The sequence below is a fragment of the Triturus cristatus genome, chromosome 9 (assembly GCF_964204655.1).
Source record: "Triturus cristatus chromosome 9, aTriCri1.1, whole genome shotgun sequence".
In the NCBI taxonomy this organism is placed as follows: Eukaryota; Metazoa; Chordata; class Amphibia; order Caudata; family Salamandridae; genus Triturus; species Triturus cristatus.
In genome coordinates this window covers 543,117,834-543,139,572 of record NC_140592.1, presented here as the reverse complement: position 1 = coordinate 543,139,572, position 21,739 = coordinate 543,117,834, and positions in this window count along the sequence as shown.

Genomic DNA, 21,739 nt, shown 5'->3' with positions numbered 1-21,739 from the left:
AGTCTCATGTGGTTTTTGGGTCTCCTAGCAGTCAGTGAGCACGTTTCCAGGCTCTAGAGCTGCCAATACAGAACGGTGAGCTTTGAGTCTCATGTGGTTTTTGAGGCTCCATGCTGTTTGCAGACCTCGGGTGCAAAAACAAACCCTCAACAAGCTTGATTTTACTTTTGAGCCTGGGAACCTTTTTAGACGTTAAGGTGAGCTTGGGAGTCTCATGCGGTTTTTCGGTCTGCCAGCAGTCAGTGAGCACGTTTCCAGGCTCTAGGGCTGCCAATACAGCTTTTGCCAGTGTTCTTGAAATCCTTCTACGAACTGTGACTCTGGCCTACGTTAATAAGCTTCATTTCACCTTTTCGACGTCCAGGAGTTTTAACTGTGAGATTAGGAATCTCACGTGGCTTTTTTTGCTCCCAGCAGTTTGCGGGCCTCATGGGCAAAAATAGACCATGACCTCTCGCAAGCTTTTTTTTTTGTTTTTTTTTTTTGTTCGACTTTTGAGCCTGGGAGCCTTGTAGACATCACAGTGAGCTTAGGAGTCTCATGTGGTTGTTCAGGCTCCCAACAGTCAGTAAGCACATTTCCAGGCTCTAGGGCTGCCAATACAGAACGGTGAGCTTTGAGTCTCATGTGGTTTTCGAGGCTCCATGCTGTTTGCAGACCTCGGGTGCAAAAACCAACCCTCAACAAGCTTGATTTTACTTTTGAGCCTGGGAACCTTTTTAGACGTTAAGGTGAGCTTGCGAGTCTCATGCGGTTTTTCGGTCTCCTAGCAGTCAGTGAGCACGTTTCCAGGCACTAGAGCTGCCAATACAGAACGGTGAGCTTTGAGTCTCATGTGGTTTTCGAGGCTCCATGCTGTTTGCAGACCTCAGGTGCAAAAACCAACCCTCAACAAGCTTGATTTTACTTTTGAGCCTGGGAACCTTTTTAGACGTTAAGGTGAGCTTCGGAGTCTCATGCGGTTTTTCGGTCTGCCAGCAGTCAGTGAGCACGTTTCCAGGCTCTAGGGCTGCCAATACAGCTTTTGCCAGTGTTTTTGAAATCCTGCCACGAACTGTGACTCTGGCCTACGTTAACAAGCTTCATTTCACCTTTTCGACGTCCAGGAGTCTTAACTGTGAGATTAGGACTCTCACGTGGCTTTTTTTGCTCCCAGCAGTTTGCAGGCCTCATGGGCAAAAATAGACCATAACCTCTTGCAAGCTTTTTTTTTTGTTTTTGTTTTGTTCGACTTTTGAGCCTGGGAGACTTGTAGACATCACAGTGAGCTTAGGAGTCTCATGTGGTTGTTCAGGCTCCCAACAGTCAGTAAGCACGTTTCCAGGCTCTAGCTGCCAATACAGAACAGTGAGCTTGGGAGTCTCATGTGGTTTTTGAGGCTCCATGCTGTTTGCAGAACTCGCGCAAAAACCATCCCTCAACAAGCTTGATTTACCTTTTGAGCCTGGGAACATTTTTAGACTTTAAGGTGAGCTTGGGAGTCTCATGCGGTTTTTCGGTCTCCCAGCAGTCAGTGAGCACGTTTCTAGGCTCTAGGGCTGCCAATACAGCACGGTTAGGTTAGGAGTCTCATGTGGTTTTTGAGGCTCCGTGCAGTTTGCAGACCTCGTGTGCAAAAATCAACCCTCAAAAAGCTTGATTTAACTTTTGAGCCTGGGAGCCTTGTTAGACGTAAGCTGAGCATTGGAGTCTCATATAGTTTTTCCTGCTCCCTGCAAGTCAGTAAGCACGTTTACAAGCTCTGGGATGGCAATACAGTTTTTGCCAGTGATTTTGAAATCCTGCCACGAACTGTGACTCTGGTCTACGTTAATAAGCTTCATTTCACCTTTTCGACGACCAGGAGTCTTAACTGTGAGATTAGGAATCTCACGTGGCTTTTTTTGCTCCCAGCAGTTTGCAGGCCTCATGGGCAAAAATAGACCATGACCTCTCACAAGCTTTTTTTTTTTTTTGTTTTGTTTTGTTCGACTTTTGAGCCTGGGAGCCTTGTAGACATCACAGTGAGCTTAGGAGTCTCATGTGGTTGTTCAGGCTCCCAACAGTCAGTAAGCACGTTTCCAGGCTCTAGCTGCCAATACAGAACAGTGAGCTTGGGAGTCTCATGTGGTTTTCGAGGCTCCATGCTGTTTGCAGACCTCGGGTGCAAAAACCAACCCTCAACAAGCTTGATTTTACTTTTGAGCCTGGGAACCTTTTTAGACGTTAAGGTGAGCTTGCGAGTCTCATGCGGTTTTTCGGTCTCCTAGCAGTCAGTGAGCACGTTTCCAGGCACTAGAGCTGCCAATACAGAACGGTGAGCTTTGAGTCTCATGTGGTTTTCGAGGCTCCATGCTGTTTGCAGACCTCGGGTGCAAAAACCAACCCTCAACAAGCTTGATTTTACTTTTGAGCCTGGGAACCTTTTTAGACGTTAAGGTGAGCTTGCGAGTCTCATGCGGTTTTTCGGTCTCCTAGCAGTCAGTGAGCACGTTTCCAGGCACTAGAGCTGCCAATACAGAACGGTGAGCTTTGAGTCTCATGTGGTTTTCGAGGCTCCATGCTGTTTGCAGACCTCGGGTGCAAAAACCAACCCTCAACAAGCTTGATTTTACTTTTGAGCCTGGGAACCTTTTTAGACGTTAAGGTGAGCTTCGGAGTCTCATGCGGTTTTTCGGTCTGCCAGCAGTCAGTGGGCACGTTTCCAGGCTCTAGGGCTGCCAATACAGCTTTTGCCAGTGTTTTTGAAATCCTGCCACGAACTGTGACTCTGGCGTACGTTAATAAGCTTCATTTCACCTTTTCGACGTCCAGGAGTCTTAACTGTGAGATTAGGACTCTCACGTGGCTTTTTTTGCTCCCAGCAGTTTGCAGGCCTCATGGGCAAAAATAGACCATGACCTCTCGCAAGCTTTTTTTTGGTTTTTTTTTGTTTTGTTCGACTTTTGAGCCTGGGAGCCTTGTAGACATCACAGTGAGCTCAGGAGTCTCATGTGGTTGTTCAGGCTCCCAACAGTCAGTAAGCACGTTTCCAGGCTCTAGCTGCCAATACAGAACGGTGAGCTTGGGAGTCTCATGTGGTTTTCGAGGCTCCATGCTGTTTGCAGACCTCGGGTGCAAAAACCAACCCTCAACAAGCTTGATTTTACTTTTGAGCCTGGGAACCTTTTTAGACGATAAGGTGAGCTTGGGAGTCTCATGCGGTTTTTCGGTCTGCCAGCAGTCAGTGAGCACGTTTCCAGGCTCTAGGGCTGCCAATACAGCTTTTGCCAGTGTTTTTGAAATCCTTCTACGAACTGTGACTCTGGCCTACGTTAATAAGCTTCATTTCACCTTTTCGACGTCCAGGAGTTTTAACTGTGAGATTAGGAATCTCACGTGGCTTTTTTTGCTCCCAGCAGTTTGCGGGCCTCATGGGCAAAAATAGACCATGACCTCTCGCAAGCTTTTTTTTTTGTTTTTTTTTTTTGTTCGACTTTTGAGCCTGGGAGCCTTGTAGACATCACAGTGAGCTTAGGAGTCTCATGTGGTTGTTCAGGCTCCCAACAGTCAGTAAGCACATTTCCAGGCTCTAGGGCTGCCAATACAGAACGGTGAGCTTTGAGTCTCATGTGGTTTTCGAGGCTCCATGCTGTTTGCAGACCTCGGGTGCAAAAACCAACCCTCAACAAGCTTGATTTTACTTTTGAGCCTGGGAACCTTTTTAGACGTTAAGGTGAGCTTGCGAGTCTCATGCGGTTTTTCGGTCTCCTAGCAGTCAGTGAGCACGTTTCCAGGCACTAGAGCTGCCAATACAGAACGGTGAGCTTTGAGTCTCATGTGGTTTTCGAGGCTCCATGCTGTTTGCAGACCTCGGGTGCAAAAACCAACCCTCAACAAGCTTGATTTTACTTTTGAGCCTGGGAACCTTTTTAGACGTTAAGGTGAGCTTCGGAGTCTCATGCGGTTTTTCGGTCTGCCAGCAGTCAGTGAGCACGTTTCCAGGCTCTAGGGCTGCCAATACAGCTTTTGCCAGTGTTTTTGAAATCCTGCCACGAACTGTGACTCTGGCCTACGTTAACAAGCTTCATTTCACCTTTTCGACGTCCAGGAGTCTTAACTGTGAGATTAGGACTCTCACGTGGCTTTTTTTGCTCCCAGCAGTTTGCAGGCCTCATGGGCAAAAATAGACCATAACCTCTTGCAAGCTTTTTTTTTTGTTTTTGTTTTGTTCGACTTTTGAGCCTGGGAGACTTGTAGACATCACAGTGAGCTTAGGAGTCTCATGTGGTTGTTCAGGCTCCCAACAGTCAGTAAGCACGTTTCCAGGCTCTAGCTGCCAATACAGAACAGTGAGCTTGGGAGTCTCATGTGGTTTTTGAGGCTCCATGCTGTTTGCAGAACTCGCGCAAAAACCATCCCTCAACAAGCTTGATTTACCTTTTGAGCCTGGGAACATTTTTAGACTTTAAGGTGAGCTTGGGAGTCTCATGCGGTTTTTCGGTCTCCCAGCAGTCAGTGAGCACGTTTCTAGGCTCTAGGGCTGCCAATACAGCACGGTTAGGTTAGGAGTCTCATGTGGTTTTTGAGGCTCCGTGCAGTTTGCAGACCTCGTGTGCAAAAATCAACCCTCAAAAAGCTTGATTTAACTTTTGAGCCTGGGAGCCTTGTTAGACGTAAGCTGAGCATTGGAGTCTCATATAGTTTTTCCTGCTCCCTGCAAGTCAGTAAGCACGTTTACAAGCTCTGGGATGGCAATACAGTTTTTGCCAGTGATTTTGAAATCCTGCCACGAACTGTGACTCTGGTCTACGTTAATAAGCTTCATTTCACCTTTTCGACGACCAGGAGTCTTAACTGTGAGATTAGGAATCTCACGTGGCTTTTTTTGCTCCCAGCAGTTTGCAGGCCTCATGGGCAAAAATAGACCATGACCTCTCACAAGCTTTTTTTTTTTTTTGTTTTGTTTTGTTCGACTTTTGAGCCTGGGAGCCTTGTAGACATCACAGTGAGCTTAGGAGTCTCATGTGGTTGTTCAGGCTCCCAACAGTCAGTAAGCACGTTTCCAGGCTCTAGCTGCCAATACAGAACAGTGAGCTTGGGAGTCTCATGTGGTTTTCGAGGCTCCATGCTGTTTGCAGACCTCGGGTGCAAAAACCAACCCTCAACAAGCTTGATTTTACTTTTGAGCCTGGGAACCTTTTTAGACGTTAAGGTGAGCTTGCGAGTCTCATGCGGTTTTTCGGTCTCCTAGCAGTCAGTGAGCACGTTTCCAGGCACTAGAGCTGCCAATACAGAACGGTGAGCTTTGAGTCTCATGTGGTTTTCGAGGCTCCATGCTGTTTGCAGACCTCGGGTGCAAAAACCAACCCTCAACAAGCTTGATTTTACTTTTGAGCCTGGGAACCTTTTTAGACGTTAAGGTGAGCTTGCGAGTCTCATGCGGTTTTTCGGTCTCCTAGCAGTCAGTGAGCACGTTTCCAGGCACTAGAGCTGCCAATACAGAACGGTGAGCTTTGAGTCTCATGTGGTTTTCGAGGCTCCATGCTGTTTGCAGACCTCGGGTGCAAAAACCAACCCTCAACAAGCTTGATTTTACTTTTGAGCCTGGGAACCTTTTTAGACGTTAAGGTGAGCTTCGGAGTCTCATGCGGTTTTTCGGTCTGCCAGCAGTCAGTGAGCACGTTTCCAGGCTCTAGGGCTGCCAATACAGCTTTTGCCAGTGTTTTTGAAATCCTGCCACGAACTGTGACTCTGGCGTACGTTAATAAGCTTCATTTCACCTTTTCGACGTCCAGGAGTCTTAACTGTGAGATTAGGACTCTCACGTGGCTTTTTTTGCTCCCAGCAGTTTGCAGGCCTCATGGGCAAAAATAGACCATGACCTCTCGCAAGCTTTTTTTTGGTTTTTTTTTGTTTTGTTCGACTTTTGAGCCTGGGAGCCTTGTAGACATCACAGTGAGCTCAGGAGTCTCATGTGGTTGTTCAGGCTCCCAACAGTCAGTAAGCACGTTTCCAGGCTCTAGCTGCCAATACAGAACGGTGAGCTTGGGAGTCTCATGTGGTTTTCGAGGCTCCATGCTGTTTGCAGACCTCGGGTGCAAAAACCAACCCTCAACAAGCTTGATTTTACTTTTGAGCCTGGGAACCTTTTTAGACGATAAGGTGAGCTTGGGAGTCTCATGCGGTTTTTCGGTCTGCCAGCAGTCAGTGAGCACGTTTCCAGGCTCTAGGGCTGCCAATACAGCTTTTGCCAGTGTTTTTGAAATCCTGCCACGAACTGTGACTCTGAACTACGATAATAAGTTCATTTCAGCTTTTCGACGTCCAGGAGTCCTAACTGTGAGATTAGGACTCTCACGTGGCATTTTTTGCTCCCAGCAGTTTGCAGGCTTATGGGCAAAAATAGACCATGACCAAGCTTTTTTTTTTTTTTTTTTGTTTTGTTTGACTTTTGAGCCGGGAGCCTTGTAGACATCACAGTGAGCTTAGGAGTCTCATGTGGTTGTTCAGGCTCCCAACAGTCAGTAAGCACGTTTCCAGGCTCTAACAGAACAGTGAGCTTGGGAGTCTCATGTGGTTTTTGAGGTTCCATGCTGTTTGCAGACCTCGGGTGCAAAAACCAACCCTCACAAGCTTGATTTTACTTTTGAGCCTGGGAACCTTTTTAGACGTTAAGGTGAGCTTGGGAGTCTCATGCGGTTTTTCGGTCTGCCAGCAGTCAGTGAGCACGTTTCTAGGCTCTAGGGCTGCCAATACAGCACGGTTAGGTTAGGAGTCTCATGTGGTTTTCGAGGCTCCGTGCTGTTTGCAGACCTCGGGTGCAAAAACCAACCCTCAACAAGCTTGATTTTACTTTTGAGCCTGGGAACCTTTTTAGACGTTAAGGTGAGCTTCGGAGTCTCATGCGGTTTTTCGGTCTCCCAGCTGTCAGTGAGCACGTTTCCAGGCTCTAGGGCTGCCAATACAGCTTTTGCCAGTGTTTTTGAAATCCTGCCACGAACTGTGACTCTGGCCTACGTTAATAAGCTTAATTTCACCTTTTCGACGTCCAGGAGTCTTAACTGTGAGATTTGGACTCTCACGTGGCTTTTTTTGCTCCCAGCAGTTTGCAGGCCTCATGGGCAAAAATAGACCATGACCTCTCACAAGCTTTTTTTTTTTTTTTTTTGTTTTGTTCGACTTTTGAGCCTGGGAGACTAGTAGACATCACAGTGAGCTTAGGAGTCTCATGTGGTTGTTCAGGCTCCCAACAGTCAGTAAGCACGTTTCCAGGCTCTAGCTGCCAATACAGAACAGTGAGCTTGGGAGTCTCATGTGGTTTTTGAGGCTCCATGCTGTTTGCAGACCTCGGGTGCAAAAACCAACCCTCACAAGCTTGATTTTACTTTTGAGCCTGTGAACCTTTTTAGACGTTAAGGTGAGCTTGGGAGTCTCATGCGGTTTTTCGGTCTGCCAGCAGTCAGTGAGCACGTTTCCAGGCTCTACGGCTGCCAATACAGTTTTTGCCAGTGATTTTGAAATCCTGCCACGAACTGTGACTCTGGTCTACGTTAATAAGCTTCATTTCACCTTTTCGATGACCAGGAGTCTTAACTGTGAGATTAGGAATCTCATGTGGCTTTTTTTGCTCCCAGCAGTTTGCAGGCCTCATGGGCAAAAATAGACCATGACCTCTCGCAAGCTTTTTTTTTTTTTTTTTGTTTTGTTCGACTTTTGAGCCTGGGAGCCTTGTAGACATCACAGTGAGCTTAGGAGTCTCATGTGGTTGTTCAGGCTCCCAACAGTCAGTAAGCACGTTTCCAGGCTCTAGCTGCCAATACAGAACAGTGAGCTTGGGAGTCTCATGTGGTTTTTGAGGCTCCATGCTGTTTGCAGACCTCGCGCAAAAACCATCCCTCAACAAGCTTGATTTACCTTTTGAGCCTGGGAACATTTTTAGACTTTAAGGTGAGCTTGGGAGTCTCATGCGGTTTTTCGGTCTCCCAGCAGTTAGTGAGCACGTTTCTAGGCTCTAGGGCTGCCAATACAGCACGGTTAGGTTAGGAGTCTCATGTGGTTTTTGAGGCTCCGTGCAGTTTGCAGACCTCGTGTGCAAAAATCAACCCTCAAAAAGCTTGATTTAACTTCTGAGCCTGGGAGCCTTGTTAGACGTAAGCTGAGCATTGGAGTCTCATATCGTTTTTCCTGCTCCCTGCAAGTCAGTAAGCACGTTTACAAGCTCTGGGATGGCAATACAGTTTTTGCCAGTGATTTTGAAATCCTGCCACGAACTGTGACTCTGGTCTACGTTAATAAGCTTCATTTCACCTTTTCGACGACCAGGAGTCTTAACTGTGAGATTAGGAATCTCACGTGGCTTTTTTTGCTCCCAGCAGTTTGCAGGCCTCATGGGCAAAAATAGACCATGACCTCTCACAAGCTTTTTTTTTTTTTTTTTTGTTTTGTTCGACTTTTGAGCCTGGGAGCCTTGTAGACATCACAGTGAGCTTAGGAGTCTCATGTGGTTGTTCAGGCTCCCAACAGTCAGTAAGCACGTTTCCAGGCTCTAGCTGCCAATACAGAACAGTGAGCTTGGGAGTCTCATGTGGTTTTCGAGGCTCCATGCTGTTTGCAGACCTCGGGTGCAAAAACCAACCCTCAACAAGCTTGATTTTACTTTTGAGCCTGGGAACCTTTTTAGACGTTAAGGTGAGCTTGCGAGTCTCATGCGGTTTTTCGGTCTCCTAGCAGTCAGTGAGCACGTTTCCAGGCACTAGAGCTGCCAATACAGAACGGTGAGCTTTGAGTCTCATGTGGTTTTCGAGGCTCCATGCTGTTTGCAGACCTCGGGTGCAAAAACCAACCCTCAACAAGCTTGATTTTACTTTTGAGCCTGGGAACCTTTTTAGACGTTAAGGTGAGCTTCGGAGTCTCATGCGGTTTTTCGGTCTGCCAGCAGTCAGTGAGCACGTTTCCAGGCTCTAGGGCTGCCAATACAGCTTTTGCCAGTGTTTTTGAAATCCTGCCACGAACTGTGACTCTGGCCTACGTTAATAAGCTTCATTTCACCTTTTCGACGTCCAGGAGTCTTAACTGTGAGATTAGGACTCTCACGTGGCTTTTTTTGCTCCCAGCAGTTTGCAGGCCTCATGGGCAAAAATAGACCATGACCTCTCGCAAGCTTTTTTTTGGTTTTTTTTTGTTTTGTTCGACTTTTGAGCCTGGGAGCCTTGTAGACATCACAGTGAGCTCAGGAGTCTCATGTGGTTGTTCAGGCTCCCAACAGTCAGTAAGCACGTTTCCAGGCTCTAGCTGCCAATACAGAACGGTGAGCTTGGGAGTCTCATGTGGTTTTCGAGGCTCCATGCTGTTTGCAGACCTCGGGTGCAAAAACCAACCCTCAACAAGCTTGATTTTACTTTTGAGCCTGGGAACCTTTTTAGACGATAAGGTGAGCTTGGGAGTCTCATGCGGTTTTTCGGTCTGCCAGCAGTCAGTGAGCACGTTTCCAGGCTCTAGGGCTGCCAATACAGCTTTTGCCAGTGTTTTTGAAATCCTGCCACGAACTGTGACTCTGAACTACGATAATAAGTTCATTTCAGCTTTTCGACGTCCAGGAGTCCTAACTGTGAGATTAGGACTCTCACGTGGCATTTTTTGCTCCCAGCAGTTTGCAGGCTTATGGGCAAAAATAGACCATGACCAAGCTTTTTTTTTTTTTTTTTTTGTTTTGTTTGACTTTTGAGCCGGGAGCCTTGTAGACATCACAGTGAGCTTAGGAGTCTTATGTGGTTGTTCAGGCTCCCAACAGTCAGTAAGCACGTTTCCAGGCTCTAACAGAACAGTGAGCTTGGGAGTCTCATGTGGTTTTTGAGGTTCCATGCTGTTTGCAGACCTCGGGTGCAAAAACCAACCCTCACAAGCTTGATTTTACTTTTGAGCCTGGGAACCTTTTCAGACGTTAAGGTGAGCTTGGGAGTCTCATGCGGTTTTTCGGTCTGCCAGCAGTCAGTGAGCACGTTTCTAGGCTCTAGGGCTGCCAATACAGCACGGTTAGGTTAGGAGTCTCATGTGGTTTTCGAGGCTCCGTGCTGTTTGCAGACCTCGGGTGCAAAAACCAACCCTCAACAAGCTTGATTTTACTTTTGAGCCTGGGAACCTTTTTAGACGTTAAGGTGAGCTTCGGAGTCTCATGCGGTTTTTCGGTCTCCCAGCTGTCAGTGAGCACGTTTCCAGGCTCTAGGGCTGCCAATACAGCTTTTGCCAGTGTTTTTGAAATCCTGCCACGAACTGTGACTCTGGCCTACGTTAATAAGCTTAATTTCACCTTTTCGACGTCCAGGAGTCTTAACTGTGAGATTTGGACTCTCACGTGGCTTTTTTTGCTCCCAGCAGTTTGCAGGCCTCATGGGCAAAAATAGACCATGACCTCTCACAAGCTTTTTTTTTTTTTTTTTTGTTTTGTTCGACTTTTGAGCCTGGGAGACTTGTAGACATCACAGTGAGCTTAGGAGTCTCATGTGGTTGTTCAGGCTCCCAACAGTCAGTAAGCACGTTTCCAGGCTCTAGCTGCCAATACAGAACAGTGAGCTTGGGAGTCTCATGTGGTTTTTGAGGCTCCATGCTGTTTGCAGACCTCGGGTGCAAAAACCAACCCTCACAAGCTTGATTTTACTTTTGAGCCTGTGAACCTTTTTAGACGTTAAGGTGAGCTTGGGAGTCTCATGCGGTTTTTCGGTCTGCCAGCAGTCAGTGAGCACGTTTCCAGGCTCTACGGCTGCCAATACAGTTTTTGCCAGTGATTTTGAAATCCTGCCACGAACTGTGACTCTGGTCTACGTTAATAAGCTTCATTTCACCTTTTCGATGACCAGGAGTCTTAACTGTGAGATTAGGAATCTCATGTGGCTTTTTTTGCTCCCAGCAGTTTGCAGGCCTCATGGGCAAAAATAGACCATGACCTCTCGCAAGCTTTTTTTTTTTTTTTTTGTTTTGTTCGACTTTTGAGCCTGGGAGCCTTGTAGACATCACAGTGAGCTTAGGAGTCTCATGTGGTTGTTCAGGCTCCCAACAGTCAGTAAGCACGTTTCCAGGCTCTAGCTGCCAATACAGAACAGTGAGCTTGGGAGTCTCATGTGGTTTTTGAGGCTCCATGCTGTTTGCAGACCTCGCGCAAAAACCATCCCTCAACAAGCTTGATTTACCTTTTGAGCCTGGGAACATTTTTAGACTTTAAGGTGAGCTTGGGAGTCTCATGCGGTTTTTCGGTCTCCCAGCAGTTAGTGAGCACGTTTCTAGGCTCTAGGGCTGCCAATACAGCACGGTTAGGTTAGGAGTCTCATGTGGTTTTTGAGGCTCCGTGCAGTTTGCAGACCTCGTGTGCAAAAATCAACCCTCAAAAAGCTTGATTTAACTTTTGAGCCTGGGAGCCTTGTTAGACGTAAGCTGAGCATTGGAGTCTCATATCGTTTTTCCTGCTCCCTGCAAGTCAGTAAGCACGTTTACAAGCTCTGGGATGGCAATACAGTTTTTGCCAGTGATTTTGAAATCCTGCCACGAACTGTGACTCTGGTCTACGTTAATAAGCTTCATTTCACCTTTTCGACGACCAGGAGTCTTAACTGTGAGATTAGGAATCTCACGTGGCTTTTTTTGCTCCCAGCAGTTTGCAGGCCTCATGGGCAAAAATAGACCATGACCTCTCACAAGCTTTTTTTTTTTTTTTTTTGTTTTGTTCGACTTTTGAGCCTGGGAGCCTTGTAGACATCACAGTGAGCTTAGGAGTCTCATGTGGTTGTTCAGGCTCCCAACAGTCAGTAAGCACGTTTCCAGGCTCTAGCTGCCAATACAGAACAGTGAGCTTGGGAGTCTCATGTGGTTTTCGAGGCTCCATGCTGTTTGCAGACCTCGGGTGCAAAAACCAACCCTCAACAAGCTTGATTTTACTTTTGAGCCTGGGAACCTTTTTAGACGTTAAGGTGAGCTTCGGAGTCTCATGCGGTTTTTCGGTCTGCCAGCAGTCAGTGAGCACGTTTCCAGGCTCTAGGGCTGCCAATACAGCTTTTGCCAGTGTTTTTGAAATCCTGCCACGAACTGTGACTCTGGCCTACGTTAATAAGCTTCATTTCACCTTTTCGACGTCCAGGAGTCTTAACTGTGAGATTAGGACTCTCACGTGGCTTTTTTTGCTCCCAGCAGTTTGCAGGCCTCATGGGCAAAAATAGACCATGACCTCTCACAAGCTTTTTTTTTTTTTTTTTTGTTTTGTTCGACTTTTGAGCCTGGGAGACTTGTAGACATCACAGTGAGCTTAGGAGTCTCATGTGGTTGTTCAGGCTCCCAACAGTCAGTAAGCACGTTTCCAGGCTCTAGCTGCCAATACAGAACAGTGAGCTTGGGAGTCTCATGTGGTTTTTGAGGCTCCATGCTGTTTGCAGACCTCGGGTGCAAAAACCAACCCTCACAAGCTTGATTTTACTTTTGAGCCTGTGAACCTTTTTAGACGTTAAGGTGAGCTTGGGAGTCTCATGCGGTTTTTCGGTCTGCCAGCAGTCAGTGAGCACGTTTCCAGGCTCTACGGCTGCCAATACAGTTTTTGCCAGTGATTTTGAAATCCTGCCACGAACTGTGACTCTGGTCTACGTTAATAAGCTTCATTTCACCTTTTCGATGAGCAGGAGTCTTAACTGTGAGATTAGGAATCTCATGTGGCTTTTTTTGCTCCCAGCAGTTTGCAGGCCTCATGGGCAAAAATAGACCATGACCTCTCGCAAGCTTTTTTTTTTTTTTTTTCGTTTTGTTCGACTTTTGAGCCTGGGAGCCTTGTAGACATCACAGTGAGCTTAGGAGTCTCATGTGGTTGTTCAGGCTCCCAACAGTCAGTAAGCACGTTTCCAGGCTCTAGCTGCCAATACAGAACAGTGAGCTTGGGAGTCTCATGTGGTTTTTGAGGCTCCATGCTGTTTGCAGACCTCGCGCAAAAACCATCCCTCAACAAGCTTGATTTACCTTTTGAGCCTGGGAACATTTTTAGACTTTAAGGTGAGCTTGGGAGTCTCATGCGGTTTTTCGGTCTCCCAGCAGTCAGTGAGCACGTTTCTAGGCTCTAGGGCTGCCAATACAGCACGGTTAGGTTAGGAGTCTCATGTGGTTTTTGAGGCTCCGTGCAGTTTGCAGATCTCGTGTGCAAAAATCAACCCTCAAAAAGCTTGATTTAACTTTTGAGCCTGGGAGCCTTGTTAGACGTAAGCTGAGCATTGGAGTCTCATATCGTTTTTCTTGCTCCCTGCAAGTCAGTAAGCACGTTTACAAGCTCTGGGATGGCAATACAGTTTTTGCCAGTGATTTTGAAATCCTGCCACGAACTGTGACTCTGGTCTACGTTAATAAGCTTCATTTCACCTTTTCGACGACCAGGAGTCTTAACTGTGAGATTAGGAATCTCACGTGGCTTTTTTTGCTCCCAGCAGTTTGCAGGCCTCATGGGCAAAAATAGACCATGACCTCTCACAAGCTTTTTTTTTTTTTTTTTTTGTTTTGTTCGACTTTTGAGCCTGGGAGCCTTGTAGACATCACAGTGAGCTTAGGAGTCTCATGTGGTTGTTCAGGCTCCCAACAGTCAGTAAGCACGTTTCCAGGCTCTAGCTGCCAATACAGAACAGTGAGCTTGGGAGTCTCATGTGGTTTTCGAGGCTCCATGCTGTTTGCAGACCTCGGGTGCAAAAACCAACCCTCAACAAGCTTGATTTTACTTTTGAGCCTGGGAACCTTTTTAGACGTTAAGGTGAGCTTGCGAGTCTCATGCGGTTTTTCGGTCTCCTAGCAGTCAGTGAGCACGTTTCCAGGCACTAGAGCTGCCAATACAGAACGGTGAGCTTTGAGTCTCATGTGGTTTTCGAGGCTCCATGCTGTTTGCAGACCTCGGGTGCAAAAACCAACCCTCAACAAGCTTGATTTTACTTTTGAGCCTGGGAACCTTTTTAGACGTTAAGGTGAGCTTCGGAGTCTCATGCGGTTTTTCGGTCTGCCAGCAGTCAGTGAGCACGTTTCCAGGCTCTAGGGCTGCCAATACAGCTTTTGCCAGTGTTTTTGAAATCCTGCCACGAACTGTGACTCTGGCCTACGTTAATAAGCTTCATTTCACCTTTTCGACGTCCAGGAGTCTTAACTGTGAGATTAGGACTCTCACGTGGCTTTTTTTGCTCCCAGCAGTTTGCAGGCCTCATGGGCAAAAATAGACCATGACCTCTCGCAAGCTTTTTTTTTTTTTTTTGTTTTGTTCGACTTTTGAGCCTGGGAGCTTTGTAGACATCACAGTGAGCTTAGGAGTCTCATGTGGTTGTTCAGGCTCCCAACAGTCAGTAAGCACGTTTCCAGGCTCTAGCTGCCAATACAGAACAGTGAGCTTGGGAGTCTCATGTGGTTTTTGAGGCTCCATGCTGTTTGCAGACCTCGCGCAAAAACCATCCCTCAACAAGCTTGATTTACCTTTTGAGCCTGGGAACATTTTTAGACTTTAAGGTGAGCTTGGGAGTCTCATGCGGTTTTTCGGTCTCCCAGCAGTCAGTGAGCACGTTTCTAGGCTCTATACAGAGTCTCATGTGGTTTTCGAGGTTGTTCAGGCTCCCAACAGTCAGTAAGCACATTTCCAGGCTCTAGGGCTGCCAATACAGAACAGTGAGCTTGGGAGTCTCATGTGGTTTTCGAGGCTCCATGCTGTTTGCAGACCTCGGGTGCAAAAACCATCCCCCAACAAGCTTGATTTACCTTTTGAGCCTGGGAACATTTTTAGACATTAAGGTGAGGTTGGGAGTCTCATGCGGTTTTTCGGTCTCCTAGCAGTCAGTGAGCACGTTTCCAGGCTCTAGGGCTGCCAATACAGCTTTTGCCAGTGTTTTTGAAATCCTGCCACGAACTGTGACTCTGAACTACGATAATAAGTTCATTTCAGCTTTTCGACGTCCAGGAGTCCTAACTGTGAGATTAGGACTCTCACGTGGCTTTTTTTGCTCCCAGCAGTTTGCAGGCTTATGGGCAAAAATAGACCATGACCTCTCACAAGCTTGTTTTTTTTTTTTTGTTTGTTTTGTTTGACTTTTGAGCCGGGAGCCTTGTAGACATCACAGTGAGCTTAGGAGTCTCATGTGGTTGTTCAGGCTCCCAACAGTCAGTAAGCACGTTTCCAGGCTCTAGAGCTGCCAATACAGAACAGTGAGCTTGGGAGTCTCATGTGGTTTTTGTGGCTCCATGCTGTTTGCAGACCTCGGGTGCAAAAACCATCCCCCAACAAGCTTGATTTACCTTTTGATACTGGGAACATTTTTAGACATTAAGGTGAGGTTGGGAGTCTCATGCGGTTTTTCGGTCTCCTAGCAGTCAGTGAGCACGTTTCCAGGCACTAGAGCTGCCAATACAGAACGGTGAGCTTTGAGTCTCATGTGGTTTTCGAGGCTCCATGCTGTTTGCAGACCTCGGGTGCAAAAACCAACCCTCAACAAGCTTGATTTTACTTTTGAGCCTGGGAACCTTTTTAGACGTTAAGGTGAGCTTCGGAGTCTCATGCGGTTTTTCGGTCTCCCAGCTGTCAGTGAGCACGTTTCCAGGCTCTAGGCTGCCAATACAGCTTTTGCCAGTGTTTTTGAAATCCTGCCACGAACTGTGACTCTGGCCTACGTTAATAAGCTTCATTTCACCTTTTCGACGTCCAGGAGTCTTAACTGTGAGATTTGGACTCTCACGTGGCTTTTTTTGCTCCCAGCAGTTTGCAGGCCTCATGGGCAAAAATAGACCATGACCTCTCACAAGCTTTTTTTTTTTTTTTTTTGTTTTGTTCGACTTTTGAGCCTGGGAGACTTGTAGACATCACAGTGAGCTTAGGAGTCTCATGTGGTTGTTCAGGCTCCCAACAGTCAGTAAGCACGTTTCCAGGCTCTAGCTGCCAATACAGAACAGTGAGCTTGGGAGTCTCATGTGGTTTTTGAGGCTCCATGCTGTTTGCAGACCTCGGGTGCAAAAACCAACCCTCACAAGCTTGATTTTACTTTTGAGCCTGTGAACCTTTTTAGACGTTAAGGTGAGCTTGGGAGTCTCATGCGGTTTTTCGGTCTGCCAGCAGTCAGTGAGCACGTTTCCAGGCTCTACGGCTGCCAATACAGTTTTTGCCAGTGATTTTGAAATCCTGCCACGAACTGTGACTCTGGTCTACGTTAATAAGCTTCATTTCACCTTTTCGATGACCAGGAGTCTTAACTGTGAGATTAGGAATCTCATGTGGCTTTTTTTGCTCCCAGCAGTTTGCAGGCCTCATGGGCAAAAATAGACCATGACCTCTCGCAAGCTTTTTTTTTTTTTTTTTGTTTTGTTCGACTTTTGAGCCTGGGAGCCTTGTAGACATCACAGTGAGCTTAGGAGTCTCATGTGGTTGTTCAGGCTCCCAACAGTCAGTAAGCACGTTTCCAGGCTCTAGCTGCCAATACAGAACAGTGAGCTTGGGAGTCTCATGTGGTTTTTGAGGCTCCATGCTGTTTGCAGACCTCGCGCAAAAACCATCCCTCAACAAGCTTGATTTACCTTTTGAGCCTGGGAACATTTTTAGACTTTAAGGTGAGCTTGGGAGTCTCATGCGGTTTTTCGGTCTCCCAGCAGTTAGTGAGCACGTTTCTAGGCTCTAGGGCTGCCAATACAGCACGGTTAGGTTAGGAGTCTCATGTGGTTTTTGAGGCTCCGTGCAGTTTGCAGACCTCGTGTGCAAAAATCAACCCTCAAAAAGCTTGATTTAACTTTTGAGCCTGGGAGCCTTGTTAGACGTAAGCTGAGCATTGGAGTCTCATATCGTTTTTCCTGCTCCCTGCAAGTCAGTAAGCACGTTTACAAGCTCTGGGATGGCAATACAGTTTTTGCCAGTGATTTTGAAATCCTGCCACGAACTGTGACTCTGGTCTACGTTAATAAGCTTCATTTCACCTTTTCGACGACCAGGAGTCTTAACTGTGAGATTAGGAATCTCACGTGGCTTTTTTTGCTCCCAGCAGTTTGCAGGCCTCATGGGCAAAAATAGACCATGACCTCTCACAAGCTTTTTTTTTTTTTTTTTTGTTTTGTTCGACTTTTGAGCCTGGGAGCCTTGTAGACATCACAGTGAGCTTAGGAGTCTCATGTGGTTGTTCAGGCTCCCAACAGTCAGTAAGCACGTTTCCAGGCTCTAGCTGCCAATACAGAACAGTGAGCTTGGGAGTCTCATGTGGTTTTCGAGGCTCCATGCTGTTTGCAGACCTCGGGTGCAAAAACCAACCCTCAACAAGCTTGATTTTACTTTTGAGCCTGGGAACCTTTTTAGACGTTAAGGTGAGCTTCGGAGTCTCATGCGGTTTTTCGGTCTGCCAGCAGTCAGTGAGCACGTTTCCAGGCTCTAGGGCTGCCAATACAGCTTTTGCCAGTGTTTTTGAAATCCTGCCACGAACTGTGACTCTGGCCTACGTTAATAAGCTTCATTTCACCTTTTCGACGTCCAGGAGTCTTAACTGTGAGATTAGGACTCTCACGTGGCTTTTTTTGCTCCCAGCAGTTTGCAGGCCTCATGGGCAAAAATAGACCATGACCTCTCACAAGCTTTTTTTTTTTTTTTTTTGTTTTGTTCGACTTTTGAGCCTGGGAGACTTGTAGACATCACAGTGAGCTTAGGAGTCTCATGTGGTTGTTCAGGCTCCCAACAGTCAGTAAGCACGTTTCCAGGCTCTAGCTGCCAATACAGAACAGTGAGCTTGGGAGTCTCATGTGGTTTTTGAGGCTCCATGCTGTTTGCAGACCTCGGGTGCAAAAACCAACCCTCACAAGCTTGATTTTACTTTTGAGCCTGTGAACCTTTTTAGACGTTAAGGTGAGCTTGGGAGTCTCATGCGGTTTTTCGGTCTGCCAGCAGTCAGTGAGCACGTTTCCAGGCTCTACGGCTGCCAATACAGTTTTTGCCAGTGATTTTGAAATCCTGCCACGAACTGTGCAGTTTGCAGATCTCGTGTGCAAAAATCAACCCTCAAAAAGCTTGATTTAACTTTTGAGCCTGGGAGCCTTGTTAGACGTAAGCTGAGCATTGGAGTCTCATATCGTTTTTCCTGCTCCCTGCAAGTCAGTAAGCACGTTTACAAGCTCTGGGATGGCAATACAGTTTTTGCCAGTGATTTTGAAATCCTGCCACGAACTGTGACTCTGGTCTACGTTAATAAGCTTCATTTCACCTTTTCGACGACCAGGAGTCTTAACTGTGAGATTAGGAATCTCACGTGGCTTTTTTTGCTCCCAGCAGTTTGCAGGCCTCATGGGCAAAAATAGACCATGACCTCTCACAAGCTTTTTTTTTTTTTTTTTTGTTTTGTTCGACTTTTGAGCCTGGGAGCCTTGTAGACATCACAGTGAGCTTAGGAGTCTCATGTGGTTGTTCAGGCTCCCAACAGTCAGTAAGCACGTTTCCAGGCTCTAGCTGCCAATACAGAACAGTGAGCTTGGGAGTCTCATGTGGTTTTCGAGGCTCCATGCTGTTTGCAGACCTCGGGTGCAAAAACCAACCCTCAACAAGCTTGATTTTACTTTTGAGCCTGGGAACCTTTTTAGACGTTAAGGTGAGCTTGCGAGTCTCATGCGGTTTTTCGGTCTCCTAGCAGTCAGTGAGCACGTTTCCAGGCACTAGAGCTGCCAATACAGAACGGTGAGCTTTGAGTCTCATGTGGTTTTCGAGGCTCCATGCTGTTTGCAGACCTCGGGTGCAAAAACCAACCCTCAACAAGCTTGATTTTACTTTTGAGCCTGGGAACCTTTTTAGACGTTAAGGTGAGCTTCGGAGTCTCATGCGGTTTTTCGGTCTGCCAGCAGTCAGTGAGCACGTTTCCAGGCTCTAGGGCTGCCAATACAGCTTTTGCCAGTGTTTTTGAAATCCTGCCACGAACTGTGACTCTGGCCTACGTTAATAAGCTTCATTTCACCTTTTCGACGTCCAGGAGTCTTAACTGTGAGATTAGGACTCTCACGTGGCTTTTTTTGCTCCCAGCAGTTTGCAGGCCTCATGGGCAAAAATAGACCATGACCTCTCGCAAGCTTTTTTTTTTTTTTTTGTTTTGTTCGACTTTTGAGCCTGGGAGCCTTGTAGACATCACAGTGAGCTTAGGAGTCTCATGTGGTTGTTCAGGCTCCCAACAGTCAGTAAGCACGTTTCCAGGCTCTAGCTGCCAATACAGAACAGTGAGCTTGGGAGTCTCATGTGGTTTTTGAGGCTCCATGCTGTTTGCAGACCTCGCGCAAAAACCATCCCTCAACAAGCTTGATTTACCTTTTGAGCCTGGGAACATTTTTAGACTTTAAGGTGAGCTTGGGAGTCTCATGCGGTTTTTCGGTCTCCCAGCAGTTAGTGAGCACGTTTCTAGGCTCTAGGGCTGCCAATACAGCACGGTTAGGTTAGGAGTCTCATGTGGTTTTTGAGGCTCCGTGCAGTTTGCAGACCTCGTGTGCAAAAATCAACCCTCAAAAAGCTTGATTTAACTTTTGAGCCTGGGAGCCTTGTTAGACGTAAGCTGAGCATTGGAGTCTCATATCGTTTTTCCTGCTCCCTGCAAGTCAGTAAGCACGTTTACAAGCTCTGGGATGGCAATACAGTTTTTGCCAGTGATTTTGAAATCCTGCCACGAACTGTGACTCTGGTCTACGTTAATAAGCTTCATTTCACCTTTTCGACGACCAGGAGTCTTAACTGTGAGATTAGGAATCTCACGTGGCTTTTTTTGCTCCCAGCAGTTTGCAGGCCTCATGGGCAAAAATAGACCATGACCTCTCACAAGCTTTTTTTTTTTTTTTTTTGTTTTGTTCGACTTTTGAGCCTGGGAGCCTTGTAGACATCACAGTGAGCTTAGGAGTCTCATGTGGTTGTTCAGGCTCCCAACAGTCAGTAAGCACGTTTCCAGGCTCTAGCTGCCAATACAGAACAGTGAGCTTGGGAGTCTCATGTGGTTTTCGAGGCTCCATGCTGTTTGCAGACCTCGGGTGCAAAAACCAACCCTCAACAAGCTTGATTTTACTTTTGAGCCTGGGAACCTTTTTAGACGTTAAGGTGAGCTTCGGAGTCTCATGCGGTTTTTCGGTCTGCCAGCAGTCAGTGAGCACGTTTCCAGGCTCTAGGGCTGCCAATACAGCTTTTGCCAGTGTTTTTGAAATCCTGCCACGAACTGTGACTCTGGCCTACGTTAATAAGCTTCATTTCACCTTTTCGACGTCCAGGAGTCTTAACTGTGAGATTAGGACTCTCACGTGGCTTTTTTTGCTCCCAGCAGTTTGCAGGCCTCATGGGCAAAAATAGACCATGACCTCTCACAAGCTTTTTTTTTTTTTTTTTTGTTTTGTTCGACTTTTGAGCCTGGGAGACTTGTAGACATCACAGTGAGCTTAGGAGTCTCATGTGGTTGTTCAGGCTCCCAACAGTCAGTAAGCACGTTTCCAGGCTCTAGCTGCCAATACAGAACAGTGAGCTTGGGAGTCTCATGTGGTTTTTGAGGCTCCATGCTGTTTGCAGACCTCGGGTGCAAAAACCAACCCTCACAAGCTTGATTTTACTTTTGAGCCTGTGAACCTTTTTAGACGTTAAGGTGAGCTTGGGAGTCTCATGCGGTTTTTCGGTCTGCCAGCAGTCAGTGAGCACGTTTCCAGGCTCTACGGCTGCCAATACAGTTTTTGCCAGTGATTTTGAAATCCTGCCACGAACTGTGCAGTTTGCAGATCTCGTGTGCAAAAATCAACCCTCAAAAAGCTTGATTTAACTTTTGAGCCTGGGAGCCTTGTTAGACGTAAGCTGAGCATTGGAGTCTCATATCGTTTTTCCTGCTCCCTGCAAGTCAGTAAGCACGTTTACAAGCTCTGGGATGGCAATACAGTTTTTGCCAGTGATTTTGAAATCCTGCCACGAACTGTGACTCTGGTCTACGTTAATAAGCTTCATTTCACCTTTTCGACGACCAGGAGTCTTAACTGTGAGATTAGGAATCTCACGTGGCTTTTTTTGCTCCCAGCAGTTTGCAGGCCTCATGGGCAAAAATAGACCATGACCTCTCACAAGCTTTTTTTTTTTTTTTTTTGTTTTGTTCGACTTTTGAGCCTGGGAGCCTTGTAGACATCACAGTGAGCTTAGGAGTCTCATGTGGTTGTTCAGGCTCCCAACAGTCAGTAAGCACGTTTCCAGGCTCTAGCTGCCAATACAGAACAGTGAGCTTGGGAGTCTCATGTGGTTTTCGAGGCTCCATGCTGTTTGCAGACCTCGGGTGCAAAAACCAACCCTCAACAAGCTTGATTTTACTTTTGAGCCTGGGAACCTTTTTAGACGTTAAGGTGAGCTTGCGAGTCTCATGCGGTTTTTCGGTCTCCTAGCAGTCAGTGAGCACGTTTCCAGGCACTAGAGCTGCCAATACAGAACGGTGAGCTTTGAGTCTCATGTGGTTTTCGAGGCTCCATGCTGTTTGCAGACCTCGGGTGCAAAAACCAACCCTCAACAAGCTTGATTTTACTTTTGAGCCTGGGAACCTTTTTAGACGTTAAGGTGAGCTTCGGAGTCTCATGCGGTTTTTCGGTCTGCCAGCAGTCAGTGAGCACGTTTCCAGGCTCTAGGGCTGCCAATACAGCTTTTGCCAGTGTTTTTGAAATCCTGCCACGAACTGTGACTCTGGCCTACGTTAATAAGCTTCATTTCACCTTTTCGACGTCCAGGAGTCTTAACTGTGAGATTAGGACTCTCACGTGGCTTTTTTTGCTCCCAGCAGTTTGCAGGCCTCAT